Raw genomic sequence first — 17,778 nt, 5'->3', positions numbered from 1 at the left:
CGGGAGTTCGGCAGACATCTTGTACTATCATGCTTTCCAGAAAATGATGATAGGCGACGACCGTTTGAGGCCGGCGAACTCAGATCTGTTCGGTTTCTCAGGAGAGGTCGTGAGAGTGGAGGGACAGATTGAACTTCCAGTCCTCGTCGGAGAGCCGCCCTGTCAAGCCTTCGCAATGGTCAACTTCCTAGTAGTGAGGGCCACTTCGGTCTATAACGCTATCTTAGGACGACCCGGCCAGAACCTGATCCGCGCAGTCGCTTCAGCATATCACCAGAAGATGAAATTCATAACGCCAAACGGCGTGGGAGAAGTCCGGGGAGACCAACCCCAGTCCAGGGAGTGCTATGCAATGGCACTCAAGGGCAAAAATGTGGTGGAATCGCTGCCGATTGAGCTACTTGATCTGAGGGACAAAGCCCAAGGGACTCAGCCCGCCGAAGACCTCATCTCCATCCCTCTGTGCAAAGACGATAATGAGAAAGTCGTTCAGATCGGCTCCTCTCTAAGCAGCAGCATCCAGCACCGCCTCACCCAGTTTCTTCAAGACAATGCAGACATCTTTGCGTGGGCTCCCGTTGACATGCCCGGCATAGACTCGGAGGTCAGCACACACAGACTTGGTGTTGACCCAACCTACAGGCCGGTGAAATAGAAAAGAAGGCATTTCGCCCTCGAAAGGCGGCAGGCGATAAAAGAAGAAGTGGAGAGGCTTTTAAAGGCTGACTTCATTCGGGAAATCCAATACCCGGACTAGTTGGCAAACGTAATCCTGGTGAATAAAACAAATGGAAAGTGGAGGACCTGAGTTGATTTCACTGATCTGAACAAGGCCTGTCCCAAAGACAGCTACCCGCTCTCGAAAATCAATCAGCTCATTGATGCAACTGCAGGTCACGAATTGCTGAGCTTCATGGACGCCTTCTCCGGATACAACCAGATCAGAATGTATGAGTCAGATATACCAAAGACTTCCTTTGTAACTGATCAGGGGACGTACTGCTACCGTGTCATGCCCTTGGCCTAAAAAATGCCGGGGCCACGTATCAGAGGCTCGTGAACAAACTCTTCCAAAATCAGATCGGCCGTAATATGGAAGTCTATGTGGACGATATGCTGGTCAAAAGCCGGAGCGCACAAGATCATGTGTCCGACCTAAAGGAAACATTTCAAGTCCTAAGAGAGCACAGCATGAAGCTCAAGCCCACCAAGTGCACTTTCGGCGTCAGCTCGGGGAAGTTCTTAGGGTTTATGGTAAGCCAGAGAGGGATAGAGGCCAATCCAGAAAAGATCAAGGCCGTGGTGGAGCTCACTCCACCGAAAACCATCAGAGAAGTACAGCGGCTAACGGGTATGGTGGCCGCACTAGGGCACTTCATCTCAAAATCCGCAGAGAGATGCCTGCCTTTCTTCAACACCGTCAAAGGACTCAAGACTGCGCCCTGGACAAAGGAGTGCCAGACCGCATTTGAGGAGTTGAAACAGTCCTTGTCCTCTCCACCACTGCTGACCAAGCCGGAACCGGGTGAGGAGCTGCTCCTATACCTATCCGTGAGCCCCATGGCTCTGGCAGCCGTCCTAGTTCGTGAAGAGCACAGTCAACAAAAACCGGTCTACTATGTTAGCAAAGTCTTGCATGATGCTGAAATCAGGTACCAGCAGATCGAGAAATTGGCCTACGCCCTGATCATGGCAGCCAGGAAATTGCGGCCGTATTTTCAAGCCCACACAATAAAGGTCCTGACCGATCAGCCGCTCAGGCAAGTTCTCCATAAGCCGGACACCTCAGGACGACTCGTGAAATGGGCCGTGGAGCTGAGCGAATTCGATATCCAGTACATGCCAAGACCAGCGATCAAGGCTCAACTGCTGGCAGACTTCGTGGCTGAATGCACCATCCCTCAGCAGATCATTGAATCCGAAATTGTCCAAACCCCAGCTGTGGAAAAGGTAATCACAACTAATCAGCGAACAGAAGGTGGGACTGAAACAAAAATAGTCCCCACACCAGCAGAGCAGGATCCATCAACCGCCGAACCGATCTGGGAAGTGTACGTCGACGGATCTTCGAACAAAGGTGGTTGTGGAGCCGGTTTGATTCTCACCGGACCTGACAACTTCACTGTAGATTACGCCCTGAGGTTCAGATTCCGCGCGTCCAACAATGAGGCAGAGTATGAAGCCCTCCTCGCCGGAATGAATCTCGCAGTCCAGACCAGCGTCCAAAGGCTCAAAGCATACTGTGACTCCCAGCTGGTTGCAAACCAGATTCAAGAGGTCTATGAGGCCCGCGATGAATGTATGATCAAATACCTCTCCAATGTCCACCAGTTAGCTAGTAAATTCAAAAGTTTTGAGGTCATCAGAATCCCCAGAACAGAAAATGCAAAAGCAGATGTGCTGTCTAAACTGGTCGCGTCCGGATACACCACCATCAGAAGTATATGTATGGAGTTTCTACAGAAATCCAGTATCGAAAAGGAGGCCGCTGAAGTAATGCAGGTGGAGCACGAGTCCTGCTGGATGGACGAGATTATTGAGTACCTGCGTAGTGGAAAACTTCCCGAAGCCAAGAAAGAAGCCCGCAAAGTGACATAGAGAGCAGCTCGGTTTTCCCTCGATGGTGAGTGCCTGTACAAAAGGTCGTACACCCTCCCATACCTTAAGTGCCTCCGGCCAAGCAACGCCGCATACGCCCTGCAAGAGACACACAAAGGGATTTGTGGAGAACACCTAGGGGCAAGGCCCTGGCAATCAAAGTGCTGCTGAGAGGTCTGTACTGGCCAACCTTAAGGCAAGACGCACTGAGTCTGGTCAGAAAGTGTGAGAGATACCAGAAATTCTCTCCCACCATCCACCAGCCTGCTGTATCCATGGCCCCAATCATCAGCCCACTCCCCTTCGCAGTATGGAGGATGGACATCTTGGGCCCTTTTCCACCGGCGTCCGGAAGACGCGAGTTCGTAGTCGTGGCCATTGACTATTTCACCAAGTGGGTGGAGGCTGAACCCCTAGGCCAGATCACAGAGCAAAACGTGCAGAACTTCTTTTGGAAGTCGGTGGTTTGCAGGTTTGGGATCCCTCGCGTCTTGATAACGGATAACGGGAGACAATTCGACTGCCGGAACTTTCAGAAATTCTGCTCTGACTTGAAGATCGAACAGAGATTCACTTTGGTGGTGCACCCCCAGACAAATGGGCAGACAGAAGTAACGAACAGAATCCTACTTCAGGAAATTAAAAAGAGGCTGGACGAGAAGGCTGGCCGATGGGCGGATGAACTTTATCATGTCCTCTGGGCGTATCGTACCACCCCGCGCACATCAACGGGGGAATCACCATTCAACTTGTCCTTCGGGACCGAGGCCGTAATACCCGTCGATGTGGACGCCCCATCTCCCAAAGTCACCAACTTCGATGAGCAACTTAATGGGGATGGGCTCCGGGCAAATCTTGACTTCCTGGAAGAAGCACGGGAAGAGTCCCGAATCAGGGTCGCCGCCTACAAGCAGAAAGTGTCTAACTATCATGATCTGAAGATATGCCCCAGAGAATTTCGAGCAGGAGATCTAGTCCTAAGGAAAGCTGCTATCTCCCAACCAAAGAAGGTCGGAAAACCCTCCCCGACCTGGGATGAGCCGTACCGAGTAAAAGAGGTGATTCGCCCGGGAAGTTATAAGCTGGAGACACTGGAGGAGCATCGTTTACCCCATGCTTGGAACTCAAAGAACCTCCGCCAATACTATCAGTAGTAGACCACCCGGCGTGAAAGTGACTTTGTAAATATATGTTGAATGTGAATGATAGAGAAACTCTTTTGCAAATCTCCTGGCACCACTCGGAAACCCAGTTCACTAAAATTAGGGTACTCGCTGCTTGGTTCGCCACGGCTCATCTCCGCAAAGACCGGGAGCTCACTCCTGGTCCGGAACCAGCCCGGACAGCAGAAACCAAAGCCGCTTGGAAACCCAGTTCACTAAAACTAGGGTACTTGCTGCTTGGTTCACCACGGCTCGTCTCCGCAAAGACCGGGAGCTCACTCCTGGTCCGGAACCAGCCCGGACAGCAGAAACCAAAGCTACTCGGAAACCCACTTCACTAAAACTAGGGTACTCGCTGCTTGGTTCGCCACGGCTCGTCTCCGCAAAGACCGGGAGCTCACTCCTGGTCCGGAACCAGCCCGGCCAGCAAAAACCAAAGCCGCTTGGAAACCCTGTTCGCTAAAACTAGGGTACTCGCTACTCGGAAACCCAGTTCATTAAAGCTAGGGTACTTGCTGCTTGGTTCGCCACGGCTCGTCTCCGCAAAGACCGGGAGCTCACTCCTGGTCCGGAACCAGCCCGGACAGCAGAAACCAAAGCTACTCGGAAACCCAGTTCACTAAAACTAGGGTACTCGCTGTTTGGTTCGCCATGGCTCGTCTCCGCAAAGACCGGGAGCTCACTCCTGGTCCGGAACCAGCCCGGACAACAGAAACCAAAGCCGCTTGGAAACCCAGTTCGCTAAAACTAGGGTACTCGCTACTCGGAAACCCAGTTCACTAAAACTAGGGTACTCGCTGCTTGGTTCGCCACGGCTCGTCTCCGCAAAGACCGGGAGCTCACTCCTGGTCCGGAACCAGGCCGGACAGCAGAAACCAAAGCTACTCGGAAACCCAGTTCACTAAAACTAGGGTACTCGCTGCTTGGTTCGCCACGGCTCGTCTCTGCAAAGACCGGGTGCTCACTCCTGGTCCGGAACGAGCCCGGATAGCAGAAACCAAAGCCGCTCGGAAACCCAATTCACTAAAACTAGGGTACTCGCTGCTTGGTTCGCCATGGCTCGTCTCCGCAAAGACCGGGAGCTCACTCCTGGTCCGGAACCAACCCGGACAGCAAAAACCAAAGCTACTTGGAAACCTAGTTCACTAAAACTGGGAAACCAGAAAGAGAGCGCACTCCTGGTCAGGAACGGGCTCGGACAGAAAAACATACCGTCTTAGAAACCCAGTTTGGTAAAACTTGAGTACTCGATGGATAGTTCACCTCAAACGTCTGCCCAGAGTATTCTTGGACCACAGTGTTAGAATCAAACGGTATTAGCCAGGGGCAGACAAGTAGAAAATGGACAACAAAATGCAATTTCTATTCATGGAAAAGTGGGGCCTCGAAGGACCATTACAAAAAAGTTGGGCCTCTAAGGGCCATTACAAAAATATGGCCTCCAAGGGCCAATACAAAAAGAATCAGAAGACAAGGCCCAGAAAAGAAAGAAGGGGAGCTCAAGACGCCCCGTGGCTACCACCCCGTGATGGGTTTGCCTCCGAGACCTCTGCGGCAGCGGTGGTTTCCGGCTCGTCATCGTCAGGCGCTGGTGGGTCAGGGAGAACCATGCCCGTCAGAGTCACAGTAGGGTTGGATCCCTTAACCTGCTCAAGGCAGTCAAAGAATCCCACATTGTAGGACTCGCCGGACAAACTAATGAGTTCGTCCTCCTTCTTCTGAACGGCCGCCTCGAGTCTCTCCCGGGCGGCCAACTCTTCTTTGAGCCGCTTGTTCTCCGCGTCCTTCTCTCCAATGGACCTCTAGAGCTCCTCGGCTTCCTTCATCAGCTGCCCGCTCTCCTCCTCGGACTTGGTTATTGCCTCGGAGAACTTCTCGCTCTTCTCCCGAAGATCGTGGTAGTACAATCCGATCTGCAGGCAAGCAAGTGTTAGCACAAGAAAGCAAGGCAAAAGATAAAAAAAAATAAGCATACACCCGGGCCATCTTACCTGGTAAAGTGAAGAGAATATGGCCTCGTTGGCCGCAGCTGGAGGTTCGTTGAGAACCTGGAGCTTGTCCTTGCTGAGGAGAACTTTGGTGAGGAGCTCCGCAGCTACCCGGCTCTCACCGAGGCCGGAGTCGTTTTTCTAAACTGCCCAGTTGGGCCGAAAAACATTTTCTCCAATCCTCGAAGGGGGAGGACGGGCTCCAGCGGATGTTCCCCCCGACTTCGAGGACCCCGCTCCCCGGCCATAAGCACCGACCAGTTTCACCGTAGTCTTGCCTTTGGGAGGCGTCGTGTCTTGGGTTGGAGCCGGACTCGAAATCTCGGCGGCTTTCCTTTTCTGGCCCTGCTGGGCCCTTCCAAATGCTCCTTGCCTCACTCTCTCAATCTTTGATTGTTTCTGCATCTCTGAAAGTCAACATGAATGAACAAACCGGTCAGAAACAAAAAGAAAAAAAAGAGTTTAAAGCATGACTAGCCACATACGTGCCGGGGTCGCAATACTAAGGCCAAGCCCGACCAGAACCTCTTCCCCATGGAATTCCGAACAATGAAGGAGTCACTCACGGTCCAACTCTTTGCGGACTAGGGCAAACGTCCTCGCATCCTCTCCCTCAAGGAACGGCTTACGACTCATTGCATTTGTATCCGGGGCGTCCCATTTCAGAGGCACCGGCCAGGGCTCAGTGGACTCCCTGTCCCCGACATAGAAGAACCGGTTCTTCCATAAGTGTATGGAAGAAGGAATGCCAGTGATCATTTTCACCTCCGGGCGTTGGCTAATGTAAATCCAACCCCCGTCCTTATGCCTCTTCAAGTGCGCACACGGGCGGAACAACGACACAGACAAGTTTCTCTGAAGCCGGCCCTGAACTAGGTATACGAACCCGGTCAGCGTCCTCCACGAGTTCGGCGCAACCTGAACCAGAGCCAGCCCGTAATATTGAAGGACCGCGATGAAGAACGGGTGCAGAGGGAACCTGAGCCCGGCCCTCAACGACTCATCGTATATACAGACGTCGGAACTTTCGTTGCAAGCCCTATCTCCCTCTATCGCCTACCTCAGCCCAAACCTTGGGGGAACACAGTACATATCCCTAATGTACCTCATCATGAACTCGTCAAGGAAATTCTCCTCGTAAAGAGCCTGTACGTTGTATTGAGGATTGGCGTCCATCCGGGCCCTAGCTACGACCTCAACGGCCCGACCCGGGAGGAATGTTGTGGACGCCTCGGCGGCATCACTACCAACACTCGGCTCTGCTCGAAGATAACTATCCGTTGGGAGCGGAGTGGTGTTCAGATCCAAAATCACTTCGTCCTCAATCACCTCGTCGTCACTATCTATGATTTCTACTCTAACATCGGAACTTGCCATTTTTGGCCCTGAAGTCGTGGTCGGATTATTTTGGGTCCTCCCTGACGAACTAGACCCTGAGCTACTGGAGGAGGACTCCCCTGAACCGGACTCCGAACCGGACTCAGAGCTAGAGTTACTACAGGACATGAACGCAGAAAAAGAAACGAATAAGAGACGCGCTCAAGAAGATTACCGGTCAGAACAGAAAGCTCCTAATCCACGGACGTTCACAACCGCAGGCTACCCGAGCCGAGCAGGCAGAGCAAAGAAGCAGAAAGGAGAAGAGCGAAAGTGAAAAGTGAAAAGTGAGAAATGAAGGGTGAATACCTCCTTTTATAAAGCCTTGGCTAAGGCGGTTCGCATTTAATGAAGGTCACGTACTTCGATGGCCCTTGTATGGTGCCACGTGTCTTTCATTAATGACGGACACACACTTCGAGGTGAGGCGTAAGCGAATACGCGCGTATCTCCAATGGGCTAAGGTACATCCATGAGGCGCTCGTGCACGGGATAACTTTTGGAGTGATTAAGTCCGTCACAAAAATCAGTCCGGCCCAAGCCGGACAGAATATGGCGCGTTCGCTAAACGACAAAAATCTGTCTGGTCCAAGCCGGACAGAATATGACGCGTTCGCTAAACAACAAAAATCTGTCCGGCCCAAGCCGGACAGAATATGACGCTTTCGCTAAACGACAAAAATATGTCCAGCCCAAGCCGGACAGAATATAGCGCATTCGCTAAACGACAAAAATCTGTCCGGCCCAAGCCGGACAGGATATGGCGCATCCGTTACGTGACAAAAATCTGTCCGGCCCAAGCCGGACAGAATATGGCGCATTCGCTAAACGACAAAAATCAGTCCGGCCAAAGCCGGACAGAATATGATACGCGACAAAAATCTGTCCGGCCCAAGCCGGACAGACAAAATTTCCGGACTGATTTCCAGGCCGGATAGACAGATTTTCCATACTGATTCCCAGGTCGGACAGACGAATTTTCCGGACTGATTCCCAGGCCAGACTGACAAAATTTCCGGACTGATTTCCAGGCCGGACAGACAGATTTTTCCGGACTGATTTCCAGGCTGGAAGACAGATTTTTCCGGACTGATTTCCAGGCCGAACAGACAGATTTTCCAGACTGATTCCCAGGTCGGACAGACGAATTTTCCGGACTGATTCCCAGGCCGGACTGACGAAATTTCCGGACTGATTTCCAGGCCGGACAGACAGAATTTCCGGACTGATCCCGCAGGCCGGACAAACGGCTTCGCCGGACAGACTCCTCCCGATCAGAAATGTGACTCACCACACTTCCCCAAGTCACTACAATGACTTGGAGAACTGGGGGACAACTGATAGGGTATAAAAATAACAACCTATAACCGACACCTGTCTAGGGGTATTATGGTAATTACCTCAGAGTAGGTAAACTCAAGCCTATAACAGGCCGACACCTGTCCTGGGGTAGGTAATCCAACCACCCTCTATAAAAGGGCTTTCAAAGCTCAAACCAGGAGAGAATAACTTTTCAACCAAACCCTTAAAACTAGCTCTGCACTCCTGCTCATACTGACTTGAGTGTCGAAGGGCCTGTCCGGAGTAACGACTCCGGGTTGGTCTTCTGACCTCGTTTGCTCTTGTGCATGACTCAGCTCCTTCATTTCGATCCCGCAGAACTCAGCTCCTTCACTTCGGCTCCTCGGGTCCTCCAGCTCAGCTCTTACGTCACTGCCGTATCTGTTACCGATTTTTGGCCTAACAGGGATCACATTTAGAGGGCTGCTAACTTTGGTGAAAAGGGGAGGAAAGTGAAGGTGAATTGGGGGAATATCCTTTAGCTGGGGAGAATGCTGCGAGTATTTGAGAATGAAAGGAGAGATGCCTAGATACCTCTAAAAACTAATATGCAAATGGTTTTGAAGTTAAATATGATTATTTGCAAATAATGATTAAAATAGTCTTTGAAATGACATAATTAATAGCTTCCAAAGAGACCTTAATGTCCTAATTGCAAGTAAGATTAAATTAAAATAATTTCATCTGCAAAATAAGAACTGATTGTGGAAGTATTCAAAGAGGATTGGCAAGGTATCCATGTCCATTGTCAAGCTAGGCCTGAGGTGAATATCATCTAGAATCCCACACAACATCATGTTGTATGTATAGCTATTGCTCAAGTTTGTGCCAGTTAACCCGGAAGGGTGTGGCTCTTTGGCGTAAAGTCATGGGTTTGCTCCCCAATGACAACCGTGCGTGTGGTTTCCGCGTGATTGCGCGCATCCACGTGCACATCCGCGCATCCGTAGGGAAATAGTCCTACCCCCGAAGGAGGTGGAGACACCCTTTGTTAGCAAAAAAAAAGTTTGTGCCAGTGAATAAATTGTCCGCATCAAATTGTATTGAAAGTGTCATATTATTTTGGTGTCAAGGATCAAGTGCAGAGGGTGTAAGTTATAAGAGATTTGCTAGGCAATTTTGCGGAAAGCCATTCTGCGGCTTACTTTTGCACGAGAGAACAGCCACCTCAAATGAATTAAATGAATAAGACAAAATCTGCTAAAAAGCCGAGCCTTGTGGCCGATCTCTCATGCCCAAGTCAACGTCGAAATGGCTTTCCACGAAAAAAATACACTTTCTGCACATCCAAGCATGCCCCTGGGAAAGCCATTTCATAAAAAACATATAGTTTGGAGGGTTTTTCTTAAATTTCCCAAAATGCCCCTGCATCAAAACTATATTTATAGGGGAATTTCTTATATTTTTTTAAAAATACCAAGGGCAGTTTAGGCCTTGTTGAGAAAGTAGGAAAAATATGTGTGGCCAATTATGGGGAATGATATATTTGCCCCCTTTTCTTCCCAGGCACCCCTTTGTGGTGATTGAAAAGCACCACAAATACATGTTAATTGAGCAAAGATCTTTCATGAAAAGCAGTGAAATCCTATGTCCAGTAGTAGAAAAAGCCTTAAACTATTGGAGAAATGTAAGAATATGAAGCAACTGAAGCACACCCATTTACAGATTATCATTGGAGGGCTTGAAAAAGACAGCTTTGCCCTCAGCAGGCTAATGGCCTTTTGCTCAGACCCAAATCATGGAAGCCTAGGCTATGCAAGACTGCTCTTTGAACGAATAAAAAACCCCACAATTTGTATTTGTAACACCATGATTGATGGGGTCCGGACTCAGCACTGATGGGATCCGGACTCAGCACTGATGGGTCCGAACTCAGCATCCAATTGGCTGCTGGCACGTGGCCCTCACAAGGACCGTTGGAAGGCCAACACCTGTCCCTACTAGGTGTGACACCTGTACCAATCAGGGATTTCCACCTGCCCTCCTTAGGTATGAGACCTGGCCCATACAGAGGCCACCACCTGTCCTAGACAGGTGGCTCAGAATCACTATAAATAGCCTTCACTTGTGCCAAGGTGAGGGATCTGAAAATCAAAACTCTAAGCTTTTGCTCTGACATTGCTCTGCACTCCTGCTCATACTGACTTGAGTGTCGAAGCGCCCGTCCGGAGTACCACTCCGGGTTGGTCCTCTGACCCTTTTCTTTCTTGTCTGTGCCCTTGTGCAGCGCAGGACTCCACCAGCCCTTCAGCCGTGACTTGTTAGCTCAGCCCATCCAGCCCTACCATAACCTGTTACCAATTTTAGACCTAACAGATTTGGCGCCATCCGTGGGACCCGAAACAAAAAGCTGTTCGGGACCTCACTTAAGCAATGGTAGGAAAACACGGAAAGCATAAGCCAACCTCGCGGACGACCCGGGCTACAGCCCCCCGCGAAGGGAGAAGCGAGCGACTGGCCTCGCAGATAGAGGTCGGGGCACCAGGGGAGCGCAGTCCGACTCGATCGGACCGTTCGGACCCTACCCCGACCCCAAGGGAGATGCGGGCCCTTTTTCAAGAGATGACCGCTGTAATTGTGCAGTTTAGAAATCCGGCCACCGCGCTCCAGCAGCACCCAGCCGAAACCTCTCAGCCCGCCCAGGGGAGGGGAAGCTCCCACCAAGAGCGCACGCCTCCGCCCCGGGAGCAGACTCGCCACTCTACAAGACGAGATCGCCTCTCCCGGGACAAGCATGTGCGTCCCGAGCCTCGCTTACATCACCGGTCACGATCGCCCTCCGTACAAAGGCATGGTAGCAAGAGAGACACCACGCACGGAGAGGGATCGCAGCACCGGCGAAGGAGTCCGGCTAGTCAGTCCGGATCGGCTATGAGCCCGCCGGCAAGGAGAGGGAGGCCCGCCTACCGGGCTGAGGAGCGAGAGGACCCGGTATTGCGAAGGATCCAGCAGATCGACCACCGGATCGAAGAGCTCGCCAGAGAGCAGGGCCGACCTGCTTCCCGCATCTTCACAAGCGCTCAACCATTTTCAGATAGAGTGCTCAGCGCGGAGGCCCCCGCGGGCTGGAAGATGCCCCAGGTTCCGCAGTATGACGGGACCACCGACCCCGTGGACCACCTAGAGACTTTCAGGACCACAATGCTTCTCCACGGGGCGTCGGATGGATTCCTTTGCCGGGCATTCCCCACCACGTTAACCGGAGCAGCGCGGGACTGGTACTCGCGGCTTAAGCCCAGGTCCGTGGACAATTTTGATGATTTTGGGGATAACCTGGCCCGCCATTTCATGAGCAGCAGGAGACCCAGGATGACGACGGCTTCGCTGATGGCCCTCAGGCAGGGAGAAGATGAGGCCTTGAAAGTGTTCGTTGGTCGCTTTAACAGGGAAGCTCTCCAGGTCCCTAACCTGGATCCCTCTGCGGCCACGAACGCCCTTCTGGCCGGCGCCCGATCAACTGATTTCAGACGGGCAGTGGCTCGGCGCAACCTGCAGTCTCTCGCAGACCTGATGGCCGGGGCGGAGGAGTACATTTCGGTGGAGGAAACTCTCGCCGCTCTGGACTCCGCTGGCAGGAGAAGGCCCGAAGAGAAGAACCCTACCAAGCAGCGTAGGGATGATAAGTCTCAGAAGAAGGAAAGAAGCCCTCCCCGCAGGGAGAGAAGCCCTTCTCGAAAGGGGAGAAGTCCCCAAGCGAGAGAGCATTACACGCGGCTGACCGCGTCCAAAGCACAAATCCTGGCAGCCATTCGGAAGGAGGACTTCATCCGTTGGCCGGAGAGGCAGAACTCATCGACGAAGAAAAACATGTCTCAGTACTGCAGGTTCCACAAGGACCACGGCCACGACACCAACGCGTGCCTTCATCTGAAGGAGGAGATCGAGCAGTTAATCAGCCGTGGGTACCTCGGAAGGTACTTGAAGAATGATGACAACAATAGTGAACGCAAGGAAAAGCCGAAGCCCAGAGGCAGAAGCCCTCGCGGCGCTCAACCTCTAGGCGACCGCATTCAAGCTCCGGCCCCGGCCAGCCCCCCTCCTCAGGTACCTCAACCTCAACCTCATGGTGTTATTGGTACCATTTCAGGAGGGCCGACCGCGGGAGGAACCTCTTCATCAGCCCGCAGGACATATGCCCGGCAGGTGAACGCCGTCCATACCTGCAGCAAGAAGGCCAGGCTAGAGAATGAGATATCTTTTTCAGATGCAGATCTCGATGGCCTGATCCTCCCGCATGATGATGCCCTAGTCATCACCATGCTGGTGGCCAACTGGGAAATGAAGAAGATCTTGGTCGACAACGGGAGTTCCGCAGACATTCTCTATTATCACGCTTTCGAGCGGATGCTGATCGGAACCGACCGCCTGAAGCCGGCCAACTCGGATCTGTTCGGGTTCTCCGGAGAGGTTGTCAAAGTCGAAGGGCAGATCGAGCTTCCAGTCCTTATCGGGGAGCCGCCCTGCCAATCCGTCGCCATGGTAAACTTCTTGGTGGTAAGGGCCAAGTCAGCCTACAATGCTATCTTGGGCCGCCCCGGCCAGAATCTCCTCCGAGCCGTTCCTTCCGCCTATCATCAGAAGATGAAGTTCAGTACACCAGGGGGTATAGGGGAAGTCAGAGGGGACCAGCCCCAGTCAAGGCAGTGCTATGCAGCGGCGCTGAAAGGAAAGAATGCGTCCAAATCTCTGCCGATCGAGCTGTTTGATCTAAGGGATGAAACCCAGATCACAGTAAACGAGCCGGCCGAGGACGTCATATCTGTCCCGTTATATAGCGGCGACGACCAGAGGGTTGTTCAGATCGGCTCTGCCCTGCCAGAGGCCGCGCAGCAGGATCTCGTTCAGTTCCTCAGAGCCAATGCAGATGTCTTTGCCTGGGCTCCTTCAGACATGCCCGGCATCAACCCTGCAATTAGCACCCATGAGCTCGGGGTTGATCAGACCTGCAAGCCCGTGAAGCAGAAGAGGAGGCACTTTGCACCAGAGAGGCGAAGGGCCATCAGAGAAGAGGTGGAAAGGCTTCTGAAGGCCGACTTCATTCGCGAGATCCAGTATCCGGACTGGTTCGCGAATGTTGTGATGGTGAAGAAGTCTAATGGGAAGTGGAGGACGTGCATAGATTTTACAGACCTGAACAAGGCCTGCCCTAAGGACAGCTACCCGCTCCCAAAGATTGATCAGCTCATCGACGCTACCGCAGGTCACGAGCTGTTAAGCTTCATGGACGCCTTCTCAGGATATAATCAGATCAGAATGCATGAGCCCGACATTCTGAAGACATCCTTTGTAACCGATCAGGGGACTTATTGCTATCGAGTTATGCCTTTCGGACTGAAGAACGCAGGGGCCACCTACCAGCGGCTCGTCAACAGGTTGTTCAAAGAGCAAATCGGCCGCAATATGGAAGTCTACGTGGACGATATGCTGGTCAAGAGCAGAGCTGCTTGTAATCATGTTGCCGACCTCGAAGAAGCATTTCAAGTCTTGAGGGACCACAACATGAAGCTCAATCCGACCAAGTGTACGTTCGGCGTCGGAGCGGGCAAGTTTCTGGGCTTCATGGTAAGCCAGAGAGGGATAGAAGCGAATCCTGAAAAAATCAAGGCGGTGATGGAGCTGACTCCACCCAGAACTATCAGAGAGGTACAGCGCCTGACCGGACTAGTGGCTGCCCTGGGGCGGTTCATCTCTAAGTCCGCAGAAAGATGTCTTCCGTTCTTCAACGCAGTCAAGGGTATAAAAACCGCGCCCTGGACCCCGGAGTGACAAGCGGCGTTTGAGGAGCTGAAACAGTACTTGTCCTCTCCCCCGTTGCTGTCAAAGCCAGAGCCAGGAGAAGAGCTGATTCTGTATCTCTCAGCGGGACCTTTGGCGGTCGCAGCAGTACTGATCAGAGAGGAGTACCACCAGCAAAAGCCGATCTACTATGTCAGTAAGGTCCTCCATGATGCAGAGACAAGATATCAGCGGGTCGAGAAGCTCGTATATGCCCTCGTTATGGCGGCCAGAAAATTAAGGCCGTATTTCCAGGCGCATACGATCAAAGTCCTGACAGGACAGCCCCTGAGGCAGATCCTCCACCGCCCAGACACTTCAGGTCGTCTTGTGAAGTGGGCCGTAGAGCTAAGCGAATTTGACATCAAATATCTGCCCAGGCCGGCAATCAAAGCCCAGGTGCTTGCGGATTTCATAGCTGAATGTACCATGCCAGATTCGAACCCCGGGGCAGAAGCAACACTTCCTACAGCAGCAGAACCGGCTATACCCGAGCATCAAGTCGAAGCCGAAGCGGTCCCGCTTACAGGTTCCGAGGATGCACCTCCCCCGACCAGTCCGCTTCCGTGTTCTGAAGAGCCGCTCTGGGAGGTGCATGTCGACGGATCTTCAAATAAAAGTGGCAGCGGTGCCGGGCTAGTTCTCACAGGACCACATGATTTCGTCCTGAATTATGCCCTGAGGTTTGGATTCCGTGCGTCAAACAATGAGGCAGAGTACGAAGCCCTCATCGCCGGAATGAACCTCGCCGCTCAGGCCCGCGCTCAGAAACTGAAAGCGTACTGTGATTCGCAGCTAGTCGTATGTCAGATTCAAGGAGTATATGAGGCCCGTGAAGAGCGAATGATCAAATATCTGCGAAGGGTCCGTGTCCTGGCCGGCAATTTCGAAAGTTTTGAGATCATCAGAGTCCCCCGGGCTGAAAATACAAAGGCTGATGTGCTCTCAAAGCTGGCGGCTTCAGGCTACACCACTCTCAAAGAAATCCGTATGGAGTTCCTAAAGACCTCCAGTATTGATGACCAGCCCGTCGTAGTAATGCAGATCGACGACGAGCCGTGCTGGATGGATGAGATCATCAGATATCTGCGCAGCGGAGACCTCCCCGGGGAGAAAAAAGAGGCCAGAAAAGTCGTACAGCGAGCAGCAAGGTTTTCATTTGACGGCGAGACTCTGTACAAGAGATCTTACACCCTCCCGTACTTGAAGTGTCTCCGGCCAACCGACGCCCTGTATGCCCTGCGAGAGACCCATGAGGGGATTTGCGGAGAGCACCTTGGGGGCAAGGCCCTGGCCATCAAAGTCCTTCTAAGAGGCCTGTACTGGCCTACATTGAGACAAGATGCACTGAGCCTTGTGAAGAAGTGCGAGAAATGTCAGAAATTTTCTCCCGCCTTTCACCAGCCTGCCGTGCCAATGGCTCCGATCATCAGCCCTCTCCCTTTTGCTATCTGGGGAATGGACATCTTAGGTCCTTTTCCGCCGGCCTCCGGAGGCCGCGAGTTCGTCGTTGTCGCCATCGACTACTTTACGAAGTGGGTAGAAGCTGAACCCCTGGCCAAGATCACCGAGCAGAACGTCCAGAACTTTTTCTGGAAATCAGTGGTGTGCAGATTTGGGATACCCCGGGTCCTCATAACGGACAATGGCAAACAGTTCGACTCGAGAAATTTCAGAAAGTTTTGTGCGGATCTGAAGATTGAGCAAAGGTTCACTTCAGTGGCACACCCTCAGACCAATGGGCAGACTGAAGTGACGAACAGGACCTGCTGCAGGGGATAAAGAAGAGACTGGATGATAAGGCCGGACGCTGGGCGGACGAGCTGTACCATGTGCTCTGGGCATATCGGACTACCCCACGCACTGCAACGGGTGAGTCGCCTTTCAATCTCTCCTTCGGAACAGAGGCTGTGATCCCGGTTGACATCGGCGTTCCTTCACCAAGAATTGTCCACTTCAACGAACAGCTTAACGGGGATGGGCTCCGTGCCAACCTCGACTTGCTTGAAGAGGTCCGTGAGGAGTCACAGATCAGGGCCGCAGCGTATAAGCAAAAGGTGTCTAGATACCATGACACGAAGATCCGACCAAGGGAGTTCCGCACAGGCGACCTGGTTTTGAGGAAAGCGGCCGTCTCCCAGCCAAGAAGGGCGGGCAAACTCTCCCCGACTTGGGAAGGGCCGTACCGAGTCAAAGAGGTCATCCGCCCAGGAAGCTACCGCCTAGATACACTTGACGAGCAGCTGCTGCCGCACGCCTGGAATTCCAGAAATCTTCGAATATATTATCAATAGTCTTTTTCTTTTGCCTTTGCCTTTGAAGGCCTGTAAAGAGTCTCTGTAATGACAGTTCAAAAAGAAATAAAGTGGAGTTGTCACTAAACTGTGTCCCTCACTTTTGAGTCACTAATATATGCCAACTCCGCCAAAAAGACTCTAAGTGTTTGCAGACTTAGCTCTTATTCTAAGTGTTTGCGGACTTAGAGAACAGCAGTGGAGCACTCCGGCGCGTCCAATTTGGTGTGGAGACCAGTTCCGACCACATGGACCCGCCCTAGTGAAGACCACCTCAAAAGACCTGCCCGGCCTAGGCGTCTACATCCGAAGCCGGCCAGGATATGGCGCAACCGCTAAACGCCAAAACACCTGTCCGGCCTAGCCGTCTACAGCCTTAGCCGGACAGGATGCGGCGCAAACGCCAGGCGCCAAAAAGACTCTAAGTGTTTGCAGACTTAGCTCTTATTCTAAGTGTTTGCGGACTTAGAGAACAGCAGTGGAGCACTCCGGCGCGTCCAATTTGGTGTGGAGACCAGTTCCGACCACATGGACCCGCCCTAGTGAAGACCACCTCAAAAGACCTGCCCGGCCTAGGCGTCTACATCCGAAGCCGGCCAGGATATGGCGCAACCGCTAAACGCCAAAACACCTGTCCGGCCTAGCCGTCTACAGCCTTAGCCGGACAGGATGCGGCGCAAACGCTAGGCGCCAAAAAGACTCTAAGTGTTTGCAGACTTAGCTCTTATCCTAAGTGTTTGCGGACTTAGAGAACAGCAGTGGAGCACTCCGGCGCGTCCGATTTGGTGTGGAGACCAGTTCCGACCACATGGACCCGCCCTAGTGAAGACCACCTCAAAAGACCTGCCCAGCCTAGGCGTCTACATCCGAAGCCGGCCAGGATATGGCGCAACCGCTAAACGCCAAAACACCTGTCCGGCCTAGCCGTCTACAGCCTTAGCCGGACAGGATGCGGCGCAAACGCCAGGCGCCAAAAAGACTCTAAGTGTTTGCAGACTTAGCTCTTATTCTAAGTGTTTGCGGACTTAGAGAACAGCAGTGGAGCACTCCGGCGCGTCCAATTTGGTGTGGAGACCAGTTCCGACCACATGGACCCGCCCTAGTGAAGACCACCTCAAAAGACCTGCCCGGCCTAGGCGTCTACATCCGAAGCCGGCCAGGATATGGCGCAACCGCTAAACGCCAAAACACCTGTCCGGCCTAGCCGTCTACAGCCTTAGCCGGACAGGATGCGGCGCAAAC

This window comes from Tasmannia lanceolata, unplaced genomic scaffold, assembly GCF_043159265.1.
Source record: "Tasmannia lanceolata isolate RefF3 unplaced genomic scaffold, GAP_Taslan_0.1 ptg000013l, whole genome shotgun sequence".
Lineage (NCBI taxonomy): Eukaryota > Viridiplantae > Streptophyta > Magnoliopsida > Canellales > Winteraceae > Tasmannia > Tasmannia lanceolata.
The sequence above is the reverse complement of the archived record's forward strand: the minus strand, read 5'-3'. Positions refer to the sequence as shown.